At 48.1% G+C, this 12154-nt stretch overlaps 1 protein-coding gene across 1 annotated transcript in view; it reads right to left on the bottom strand.

Moving 5' to 3' along the window:
- Positions 1 to 12154, bottom strand: part of DNAH10 (dynein axonemal heavy chain 10) — a 2725177-nt gene that overhangs the window by 1419214 nt on the left and 1293809 nt on the right. The gene's annotated exons all lie outside the window — the stretch shown is intronic.

Genomic DNA, 12154 nt, shown 5'->3' with positions numbered 1-12154 from the left:
AGGCTAGTAAAAAAGCAGTCTTTCATTTTAAGAGATGCAAATCGAAAGAAGCCATAGGTTCAAAGGTTTTGTGCATTAATGCACACAAAACCAAATTTTAATCCCACTGAGGTGGAAGATCGTGAATAGGTGGCTGCAAATGAAGGAGGCCTTCAAAATGCCTAAGAATTGCCTCGTTTGATAAAGATTTTTGTTCTCTGTTCAAATAGGTGCCCATTGCCGACAAATAACATTTGCAAGTGTCAACCTTCACTCCTGCTGATACCAGAACAGACATAAAAGACATTACATTGACCATCGATCCTTTCAAAGGGTTTAAATTGTGATCCAAAGCCCATTAGAAAAAACGCAACCATTTGCTCCGGTATTGCTTCCTTGTGGATGCCTTGCTGGAAGCTGTCATGACCCTTAGATTCTGTTCAGATAAATGTAAATGTGTGGAGGTCAGCTCTTCAGGAATCAGGCCTTCAAGTTCAGTGACAGAGGGAAGGGGTAAAGTACCTGCCCCTTCTTCTAAGTCAGAAGATCTTCCGAAATCGGTAGATGTATACTCACTGACCCTGCAAGTTCCAGAAGATCTGGAAACCAAATCTGACACAGCCAGAATGGAACTATGAGGATCTTTGTCGAGTTGCGAGTCCTTTTGAACTTCATCAATGTCTTGTCTATCAGGGGAAGTAGAGGAAACTCGTACAGTGCCTTCTTCTACCAGTCCAGCTGTAGGGTGTCCCCAAAAGAGTGACGTCCCTGACCCGCCCTCGATGCAAAAGAGGTCACAGGGTATTGTATTGGGTTGCAAATAGGTCTACTGCTGGTCGACCCCACTTCTGAAAAGGTGTTTTCACCACTGACGTTTTCAGTTCCTATTCGTGAGGAGTGGATTCTAGTCTGCTCAGTTTGTCCAGAACTCGCCGCCAAAATGGCGTCTAGGTTCACTTCAGTAACCCTGAACCCATTTCGAGCCTTTGTTCCACTTTTGGCGGGCTTCTGCACAGAAGCCCTCCAAAGTGGTGCCATTCTGTCTGGGTACCACAGGGGGTGTGGGAGGGGGTTTAGGCACCCTGGACTGAGTTGCCTTGCCAACTCATGTCGCACTCTGGTGTGATTGGCCCAAGTGGTGAGCCACCCCGCTCACCACTTAGCATGTTTGAGTGACAGCTAGGCTGTATGAATAGGGGTTTGCTGCTTAAAAGCAGGGTTTTTGGGACTGGTTCTTCAGAAGTCGCCACAGGACCTAAGAAGCCGAAGAGGGAGAAGCCGAGCCGACCTGCCAAGACAACACCACCGGTGGAGCCCTGCGGAACCGTCTCACCACTTTTCCCGACGACAGAGGAGATCTCCCGCCTGGAGAGTCTTCTTCCCTTGACTGGTGGGGACAACCAGTTTCTGCCTTCTTTTCGCCGCCCTGAAGCATCTCGTGGCCGCCTTGCCTGTGCCAAGCACCCCGGCAACCGGGATACCACTTTTTACCTCAACCGCGAAAGAGGGGTAACATCCTTTTAACCGGAAAAACTCCACGGCTGGTTTCTTCCCTGGTAGTGCAACGACCTTCAGCTTTCCTCCACGACGAGATCTTCTCCTCCTCTGGACGATGCCGCGACTTGCACCCACTACCAGGAACAACTGCCACCGCTGGAGGATCCTTTCCATTTTTAAAAAGGTACCGTGTTCCGCCCGGCTTCCCTTGCCACCAATTGTACGGGGTAGATTTAGCCCTCGGCTCTCGACCCTGGGTAAGCCTGGGGCACCCTAACTAAACTTTTCTAAACTTGGTAAAACCTTTTCTACTCACCTGTAAAGACTTGTGACATTGTGTGATCTTGGGCATCTTTTTGCCTGGCTTTCCCTAGAGTGGGCCTGGCAACCGAACTTCCTTGCTCCTCAATAGACTGCCTTTCTACACTCACTGTGAATCTCTGAAAAGTGTTTTGCCTTGCTGTTTTCACTTCTTTTGCCTTTTCCCTCCCTTTTTAACTAATTTGTTGGAGTGCCATCTAACGTTAAGCGCTCACCTCTGTTTGGAAATAAGTGGTGTTAACTTAGACTTGTCCAACAAATAACTAGGGATGTACATATAAGTAATAGTGACTGTGTTTTGACTTACTTACCTTTTCTGTGCTAGTGTAATTTATGAGTGTGTCTTTTAAATAAATAATTATATACTTTTACACCTAGCTCTGGTCAGTGTTTGCTTGTACTATTGTGCCTCTGTACCTATTATGTATGCTCTGTATACTGCCTAACTCTTCTTGAGGGAAGTCTGACTGCTCAGCCACAGCTACCAGGTAAATCTGGGTGGTACAGACTGCTACCAAGTGGGTTTACTGCCAAACACCTGTAGTCTTAAATCTTTTGCAGTGGTCCCAGAGGGAACTGCACAGGTTTCTGTCTAACACTTCGAGCATACAAAATTGCCCTCAACTCCAAAACACATACTGGAGTCTCTGCTTTTCTGTCTTAAGCAAAGACCATGTGCTGTCAATTCCTGATAATGGGCTCCCCACCCGTATTCCGACGAGCCTGTCATTATCACAATTTGATGATGTGGGGTTTGAAACAAAAATCTGATCAATAGATTTTCCGATTTGTTGCACCAGGACAGATGTTCTTGAATATGGCTTGGTACTGGAACCTGCATGCTTTGGGGCTTCGACAGCTGATTCCAGTTGCTTGGAAGAAGCCATTTAATAGCTCTCATCATAAGTTCCATGAAGGGTACTAGATGGATGCAAGATGGCATCAGCCCCAATAGCCTTTAGTACCACCAGGCAGACCGAGACTGTAGTTTCATGAACACTGAAATTACTTAATTGTTGAGAACCTGTCTAGAGGCTGAAAAGCCTTTTTTAGAGTAGTATCTATTACTGCTCCAATTAATTGAATCCTTTGAGCTGGGATTTTTCATTTTGACTTGGCCACGATTATTGAGAAGCCTAGCATGCAAGTTGCAGCTTCTGCAACATGCTGGGATTCGGCTTTTATCAGCCAATCGTCCAGGCATGGATAGCGATTAACTTTCCTCAACTGAAGGAGAGCTGCTACAGGATCCAGGACATTGGTCAAAACCCCGGGAGCCGAATTCTGCCCTAATGGGAGACCAGTGTATTGGTAATGCAACTTCCCTATGGTAAACCGCAGGTATTGACGGTGTTCCTTCAAAATGGGTATGTAAAAATAGGCTTCTTGAAGATCTAGGGATGCCATCCAGTCATTGTGCTGGAGGGCCACTAGGATCTGAGGCACAGTTACCATGTGAAAGGTTTCCACTAGCAGAAATTGTTCCAGATCTGAAAGATCTAATGTCGGACAAATTCCACCTGTCTGTTTTGGAAATATTAAATAGCAGGAGTAGAACCCCCAACATACTTCTTTTTTGGAACCAATTCTATCACCCCCAGATAGAACTATTTTTTTAATCTCTTTGGGACGCTCCAGAGATGATTGTTGGCGCATTGGTGGGGAAGATGGTTGTGTAGTAGGAAAGGCTAGATAGTAACCTTGGCGAATGATGTTCAATACCCAATACTCTTGCGTGATGTTCTTCCGTTGATGTAGGAACTTTGCAATTCTTCCTCCTACCAGTGATGTATGCTCCTTGATGCAGATTGGAGCAGATGGTTCGTACCTCCCCGGATGGAAGTCAAAAAGACTTCGGATCCTGAGAAGTAGAAGACAAGGGGGTGACCTCTGACTTCACCTTTGGCGTGTATCTGCTCTTCTTAATCAAGGAATAGTAAGGTTTATTAGCAGAGGCTGTAGCATTATTAGCCTGAGAACATAGATCTAAAACGTTGATGGTACAGTTTTTTCACCAACATGGAACTGAGAGATTTTGTTGCTATAACACTTGCTTTACATTTTTGAAGAACTTTGTCAGTCGACGGATCAAATAATGTTTTACCATGAAATGGAAGGTCTAACACCGTGGGCCTCATTCTGAGGTTGGCGGTAATGCCACCAGCGGGTTGCAGCCGAAACGGAAACACCGAATCTGCCGCCTGACTTCCCGGTGATATTACAAGTCCCGGCGGAGCGGGAAGTCAGACAGCAGATTTAGTAACTCCCCGTTCCAGTGGAATCCCATAGAACTCCATGGGAGAGGGGAGACGGAAGCACCGGAGCCTGCAGGCAGACTCGTAGTGTGGCAGTCCGGAAACAAGGGTGCCAGTGAGCTTACCGGCACCCTTGTTTCCAGACCGTCACAAGCGGAATGAGGCCCTTTGTCTTGAATATCCTGATGAAAGGACATAGTTGATAAATATGTGTGTCTACGCACGCCCACCACACTTGTTACAGCTCTTGCTCTAGTGTCTGACCACCTGCAGTTGTTGTATCGCAGCCTCACTGCCTTCTGAAACCTAGAAGGAAACCTCATCTGCAGCTTCCTGTGGGAGCAACTCTGTAAAACGATCCAGGTTTTCACAATTCAAGATATTAAAGCCGGCTAAATCTGTACCTGTATTGACCTGCCTGAGTTGTAGCGAAACATTGGTACAAGACCTTTTACCCTGAGCCTCCCAGGCCTTAGCATTTATATCCAGCACTGAAGTAGGAGAAGGTGCTGGAGCTTTACCCTTAGAAGCTAAAGCTGCAGAGACCACATAAGACTGTGCAGGTGGATTTCCCATCAGAACAAAGGGTTCCTCTTTAGGGACCTTCTACTTAGCATCCAAAGCTTTGGACACATGAGGAACAGTATGTGGTTTACTCCAATGACAAAGCCTGTTCCATGACAGATAATTCTCCATAGGCAATGGAGACTTTGGGCCTCAATCCGAGGTCAGCGGTAACTTGCCGGTGCCTACGGCAAGTTGCTGCCGACCGGGAAACACTGAACCTGCCACCTGACTTCTAGGTGCCACCGGAACATTACAAGTCCCAGTGGTGCGGGAAGTGAGGTGGCAGATTCGGTTAATCCCTGAAGTCCCCCACTTTGCGTGGAGTCGCATAGGACTCCATGGGAGTGGAGAGACGGAATCACCGGCACCATTGCTAACAGTGCCGGTGCTTCCGTGAAAAGTCTGCCTGCAGGGGCCATTGCGCCCAACGGGTCTGACCCATAGTGTGGTGGTCTAGAAACAAGGGTGCCAGTAATAGTACCGGCACCCTTGTTTCCGGACCGCCACACTCAGAATGAGGCCCTTAGTCTGTTGAGAAGGCAGTTTCTCCAAAAATCCTCCAATCTCAGGTTTGTCTTTTGGCACAATTTCTAAGGCCTGCGTGATCTTCGTCACAATGTCAGGGAAAATGTTTGCAGGAGAAAAAGATGAGTTGTCATCATCTTACTCTGAATCTGTGTCTTTCAACATCTTCTGTTTGTTGTTAGAAGGGGCAGAACCCTTTCCTTCAACTGTAACTGGTGTTGGCAATGGAGTTAGCATCTTGGAATCCGCTCCTAGAGGATGTTGAGAAGACTCCATCTTATCCTTAATACGTTGGGCTGAGACTTCCATAAAAGGTTCAGACAACATGGTCTCCAGGACTGTATTAGTAATGTCTGATGGTTCGCCTTGGATATCGTCTAGTCTCAAAAGAGATGTAGAGAATCAATCCTGGATGATTGTTGAGCAGGATTGTAAATGATAAACACAACAGGTCTGGGTACCTGTATATTGGTCAACACCAATGGCAGAGCCGACTGGGTAGGTTCTGCCAAAATCTCCTCAGACTCAGGAAATAATTGGGGAAACATTTCTGGAGTTTTAGGCCTCACTGGAGTGCCAACAAGTTTTTCAGGTGGCACTGTGAAGTATTTTGATGAATCAAAATCCTCAGAGTCTAAAATTAGGCTAATATGCTCATTCTGACTTTCCAGTACAGATGTTGCTAGGGCACGCCTGTCCTTGGATGATTTCCTTCTTTTGTACCTCTTCAGGGACGCTGGTACTGAGCTTGGTATCGACTGAGAATGTTTATGCCTCCTGTGAGAGCGTTACCCATCTTTCTTTGGTACTGAACAAACCAAAGATTCAAGTGCGGTACCGAATTGGGTAGCGATGCAGTCACATGGGAACCAGTCGGTACCAATTCAACCATGGAGGCTTTAGTCACTTTATGGCTAATCTTGCCTGTATGGTTGATTTCTGAGGTGGAAGAGCTCTTTCCCGGTACCTTAGTGGGTTTTTCTGGAGTGAACACATCTTTCAGTACCAGGCAGACCTTTTCAGATCCTTTCCCACCTGGAGGTACTAATGTTTTCCCGCCCAGAGGTACACACAGGTGTAAGCGCCCGGGGATTCCCCCGAAACGGTCCTGTGAAGACCCTGGAACCGGGGTGGTGGTCGTCACCTCGGTACCGAGGTCTGGTGCTGCAACACATACCCCACCTGCAGGTACAGTCTCCCTCTTACCAATGCCGGCCTCCTTCCTGGTCCTTTCAAAGTCTTTGGTCGGTACCGGTCCCAGCTGTGACATGGAAAGAGGATGGCTACGCAGAGGCCTCGGGTGAATTCCACAACAGAAGACAAACAAACTCACTGGTGATAGATCCCCAGGCATCGGATGCAGGCATGAAGAGGATCCAGCACTGAGAACTGCTTCCTACAACAGCTGCATCGCTTGAATCCCGTAGTAAACAGCATGCGTCTGAGGGAGGCACCGCAATGAAGAAAAAAGAAAAAAGAAACCAATCCGAATGAAAAAAAGAGAGCGTAGAGCCAAAAAGTAATGCCTCTAAAAAGGGATGTCAAAGAGTGCTGAAATTTCGACCTGCCCAGTAGGCAGAGAAAACAGGAACTGGGTGTGGGCGGTTGGCGACATAGGGGTGAAGAGAGGGAGTGGCGCACAGAGGGAAGCACATGCGCAATATAGTCCCATCATGTTAAAGTTCTTAAAGGGGCAGCTATCTTTTTGAGCCAGCTTTTTCCAACCCACGGATGCAGGCGTTCCCAACCAGTTGGAGGGAGAGCAGGACAACAGAGAAATAAAAAGGTCTTTGAGGATGAACTGGCATTCATCAACTTAGAACTGATTCTGGAATTCAAAAAACAAACTTATTTTGCTAAAGATCTATGCATTGCCCCCAGGATTTAATAGAGAAATAAAATCCCATTGAAGCCTCTGTGTTGTTGCACCCTATCGTATAACACACACATACAATATTTTTTAACAATTTCCAATTTATTCAATTTTGAGCAAAAGATAAACTTTCTTTGCGAAATGTCTGCGATTTGGTAGCACCCACTAGCCGGAATGGCAGGGAATTATACAATGACGAGCAGGACAGTATTCAGAAGTGGACAGAATTCCAATCAAGCAATATGAAGTCAAAGTTGGCACTAAATCTACATAGACTTAAAATTCATTTTTATTCGGCCTTCTGCCCCTCAAAGGTATCAGTGGGATCTATTAAAAATTGTAGAAATACCTGGCATCATGAAACAAGACTGTAATTAATTTTACTGTTAATGATTACGTTCTGATGTAAATACGCTGGCACAGCATGGCCTGTAGGGAAATAGGGCAGTTAATGATGTGCAGACCAACATGCTAGAGGGGGAATTTTATTTTTTTTGGCCCAAAGGTGGCCAGTGTGATGATTTACTGCACTTTGCAGTTCAAATGGGTCTCATTACATGTTTGGTGGTATCCTACTGGTAAATCCGGCGGGATACCACGCAATGATAATATTGTTCCCTCCACGTAGGACTCCAATTGGGTAATTGCTGGTATTACTGGCACTAGTAATACCGGCATTTTTTGGAGATTGGGTACCAGAATTACAGGCAGCTCAGAGATCCAGCCAAATCCAGCCACCCCACCGCCAAACTTGGAGTGTGCCGGTGCAGTAACGTGCCGGTATGCAGTAATGCTCTGTTCTTGTTGCTATCTTTGCCTGCTGTATACCGTACTGCTGCCTACTTCTGGATGTCTCTCACCCTCCTCCTTTAGGTTCCCTTGATCATTGTCCTGTTACTAAGCACTCGCTCTGCCTGTTCGTTCCCTCACATCGTGCTGCCACCCCCCCTGTTGTGTTCCTTTTCTTTCAGGCTCCCTTGGTCGTTCTTGCTCTTTTAACTGGTTTGTTGCTCACATCTACATGACTACTCTTCTTTTTTGTCTCATGAAGCCCATTGTGAGTTGAATTTAATTTGTTCTTGTCTTGTTCTTGTCTTGTCTGATTGCACCCCTCCCCGGTACCCACCTCCTAGTGTCCCCTCCCTCACCTTTGGTTCCCCACTCCTGTCCCTCCTCTCCCTTCTCTAACGGCATCATCTATGGTGCTCTCCGTCTCTCCTATATTCTCTAACTGCTTCTTTATAGACTATCCTGTCCTTCTTACTACGTCTGGGAGGAAGAAGTTCAAAAAGGGATATCCTGGTCTCCAACCCAGGCCTCTCTATTGTTGATACCTACACCAGAGCTTCCTCCAGACAGATTCTCACAGACACCCTCATGGTCGTTCCTTCGCCAGACCTATGGATTCCACATATGGTCTGTGCTCTCTCCTTTTTCCTCCTCTCCCAGTAATGGTGACACCCGGTGGAAGGCCTTCCTGGCCCCCTTCCACTCCTCTAAGACCATTATTAATGTTTACCTAAATGACACCGTCTTGGTCCAAGGCCCTCAGGCCATCCTCCTCTTTGATAGACGGTTCCTGTGCCTCATCAATTTCCTTTCCTCTCCTGCTGTCCCTGCTTTCCCTTCTCCGGCTCCTCTGCCTCCTTCCTCCGCCACCTCTCTGGCGTCTACATCCTCCTCCTTGGTTACCTTGCCTACTCCTCCTTCCTCCTCTGTCCACCCTTTGCTCCTTCTGCACTTCCGCAGGGCCTACCTCTGACCTGTACCCCTCCATGGAAGTCTTCCAAAAGATGGCAACCTTCTCCACATTGCCACTCTCAACTCCTGCTCAGCTGTCAAACATTCCTCCGACATCTAATGTCTCTTGGAAGAACTCAACCTTGATGTTCTCGGACTGAGCGAGACCTGGTCGTGAACCACATCTGTCACAAGCTTTGACACTCTCCTCCCGGTGTGGATGTAGCCTTGATCTTCCCAGAGTTGATCCCTGCCCCTATCATTCCTATGCACGTCTACTCCTCCTTTGAATGCCTGGTCTGCAGGCTCTCTCTCTCTCCTGGCCATTCTCTTACTGTGGCTACTCTCTACCAGCCGCCTGGTCAGATTACCTCCTTCCTCTCCGAGTGGGCAGATCTCTCCTCCTCCCTCCTTTCCTCCACCACTCAGCTCTTCCTCCTTGGAGACCTTAACATCCACCTGGATGCTTCCTGTTCTTCCTCTGGACTCTTTCGCGACCTCTGTGATTCTCTTTGTCTCTCTAATCTTCCCTCTCACACGACTCACTCTGCAGGGCACACCTTGGATGTTCTGATATCCTCAGACCTCCCCCTCTCTAACCCACTCACCACACCTCTCTCTTGGAGTAACCACGTTCTCCTTTCCTCTCATCTCATCTCATCTCTCTTTCTCTCGCTCTACTCCTCAGGCCAAACCAACTCCAGCACTGCCACACACCTTCTCTGTCATCCGACCCATGAAGCGTGTGTCAGTTGAGGCTTTCACCACCACTTTCTCACCCCCTCCTGCAACTTGGCTGACTCACTCCAGGACACAGCCCTTTCCAACCTCCATTCTTCTATCTCTGACACTCTTCATGTACTTGCCCCTATCATGAGGATCCGCTTGTAGCCCAAAGCCAATTGCAACTCTTGGTATGACTCAGACCTCATCACCCTTAAACTCAAGTGTAGGGTGACTGAGAGGAAATGGCAGGCATCTTGTGCACCCTCTGACAAACTGGCCTGCCGCCTGCTCCAAGGGCAGTACCGACTCACTAAAAAGAGAGCTCACATCCAAGCCCGCGTCTCTGAAGCAGCTAACAACTTGGCTGAACACTTTAAAATCTGCAAGGAGCTTGCCAATCCTGCTGCAGTCTGTACCTCTCCTGTTCCCTCCCAGGCCCTCTGCACAGCCTGGGCTTCATATTTCATCGCTAAAACCCAGGACATACAGTCCTCCCTCTCTTCCTCTCCTCCTTCTTCCTCTCCTCTTTCCTCTACCTTTGGCCTTCCTGTGGCCGCCTCTCCTCCTCCCTTCTCTTCCTTTCCTTTGTTCACTCCTGACAAGGTTTCTAGACATGTCCGATCTATGAAAGTCTTGTCAAAACAGGTTCTTCCCTGTTCATCCAAGACCAAGGACCATATTGACACCCTCGCTCCAGCCTTGGCCAACTTCTGCAATCACTCTTTTGCCACTGGAACCTTCCCCTCCACCTGAAGCACTTCCCTGGTGCACACTCTTCTTAAGACACACTCAGCGGACCCCTCCTGTCTGGCTAACTATCACCCGATCTCCATTATTCCTTTTCTGTGCAAACTCCTGGAAAAGCTGGCCATCTCCCAGCTTAACCTTCACACTGAATCTGTTGGTTGTCTCCGTGACCATCAGTCTGGCTTCAGAGCGGCCAGTTGCACGGTCACTTCTCTGCTGAACTTCCGTGAAGACCTGCTCTCACACCTTGACACTAACCACTCCTCTGTCCTCATTCTCCTCAATCTCTCTTCTGCTTTTGATACTGTCAACCACCCTTCTCAACTGGCTCTGTAGTAACCTGGGTATCACTGATCAGGCTCTGGCCTGGCTGACCTCCTTTCTCTTTGATCGAATCTCCCAGGTACAACTTGGGTCCTTCCTCTCCTCTATCACTCTCTCCACCTGTGGTGTCCCCCAGGGGTCTTATCTTTCTCCTTGGCTGTTCACCTAATACCTGGCACCTCTCGCCCACTGCGTAGCTGCTCTCTGCTCCAACTTTCAGTGCTATGCGGATGACAGTCCGCTCGCGTTCAGGCTCCCCTCAGCCGCCTCTTCTCCCCCTCTCATCCCAGATTGTATGTCCACAATCCAGGAGTGCTGTGCTGCCAATGATGTCTGCCTTAAAGCCAGTAAGACAGAGATCCTCCTCATCGGCTCACCCTCACCTTCCTTTTCTCTCCTCTCACTCTCTGCCCGCTCACTCTGGGCCCTCCTCCTACTCCTACCTGTGAGGCTAAGAACCTCGGGGTCATCTTCGAGTCCACACTCTCCTTCTCTCCTCACATCTTTGACATCTCTAAGAGGTCAAACTACCAGCTGCACCTGCTCAGAGGCATTCTTCCCTTCCTCACTTTCCCCCAGAAGTTCACTGTCTCCAGACATCTGGTTCTCTCTAGGCTGGACTACTACAAAAGCCTCTTTTTAAATCTACCTGCCTCTACTCTCTGTCCTCTACAACTCATCGAGAAAAGGACTGTGAGACTTGTACTTGACGTCAAGCCCAGGCATTGTATCTCTCCAACAGTGATATCTCTTCATTGGCTCCCAAAATATCTTTCTGCTCAAGCTCTTTGCTCCTCCTCCTCCAACTCATTAAGAGTCTATCGCTTCTCCAAGCAACGACTTGGGGACAGATATATTTCTTTGGCTGGTGCCACCCTCTGGAACAGCCTCCCTACCACTCTGAAACTTGAGCAGAACCATCTTCCAGAAGCAGCTCATGACCTTCCTCTTTGTTTCTGCCTTCTTCTTCCTCTCCCCTGCTGATCTCCTGCCCGTTATACGCACTGGTCACCTGGCAACCCTCTGAACCAGGGCCCAGGTCCCTGCCTGTCCAGTTGCATAACCGAACTGCCTCTCGGCACCACCCCGCACGTGTGGTCTGTATCTGTAACCCTACAGTCCCCTCTCCTGCACTTATCTGTCACTTGCTGTCTGAACTCCGAACACTCGCAATTGACACCCATTGACTGCACTAGTTGTTTTTCCTTGTACTGCACTTGTCCATACTCCCATCCCCATACCGCCGGCACTTCTCCCTTCCTCTCTCCCATACACTTCCACAATCTGAATGTCACTAAGCCTAGTAAGATCGTTGTTTCTTGTCCTCCCTCTGTTTCCCCTCCCTTGCCTTGTCGCGCCTTGTATAGGCGTGTTATAAATTCCATGTCATATCAATACCGGCATGTTATTACCACACTGGCACACTCATAATGAGGCCCATGTCTTGGCCAATTTTAATCCCCCCTTAGGTGCTACCCGAACACTTTGTGGCAAAAATTTAGGAAACTGTTATTTGCGATTGTGGTGGCACTTTTCTTATTGGTGCCCAGTCCTACTTTATGTCCCATTCTAATCCTTTAAATATGTGCATTTAGTAAAG

This window comes from Ambystoma mexicanum, chromosome 10 (assembly GCF_040938575.1).
Source record: "Ambystoma mexicanum isolate Mex_15411 chromosome 10, UKY_AmexF1_1, whole genome shotgun sequence".
NCBI lineage: Eukaryota > Metazoa > Chordata > Amphibia > Caudata > Ambystomatidae > Ambystoma > Ambystoma mexicanum.
This window is presented reverse-complemented; position numbering and strand designations above follow the sequence as displayed.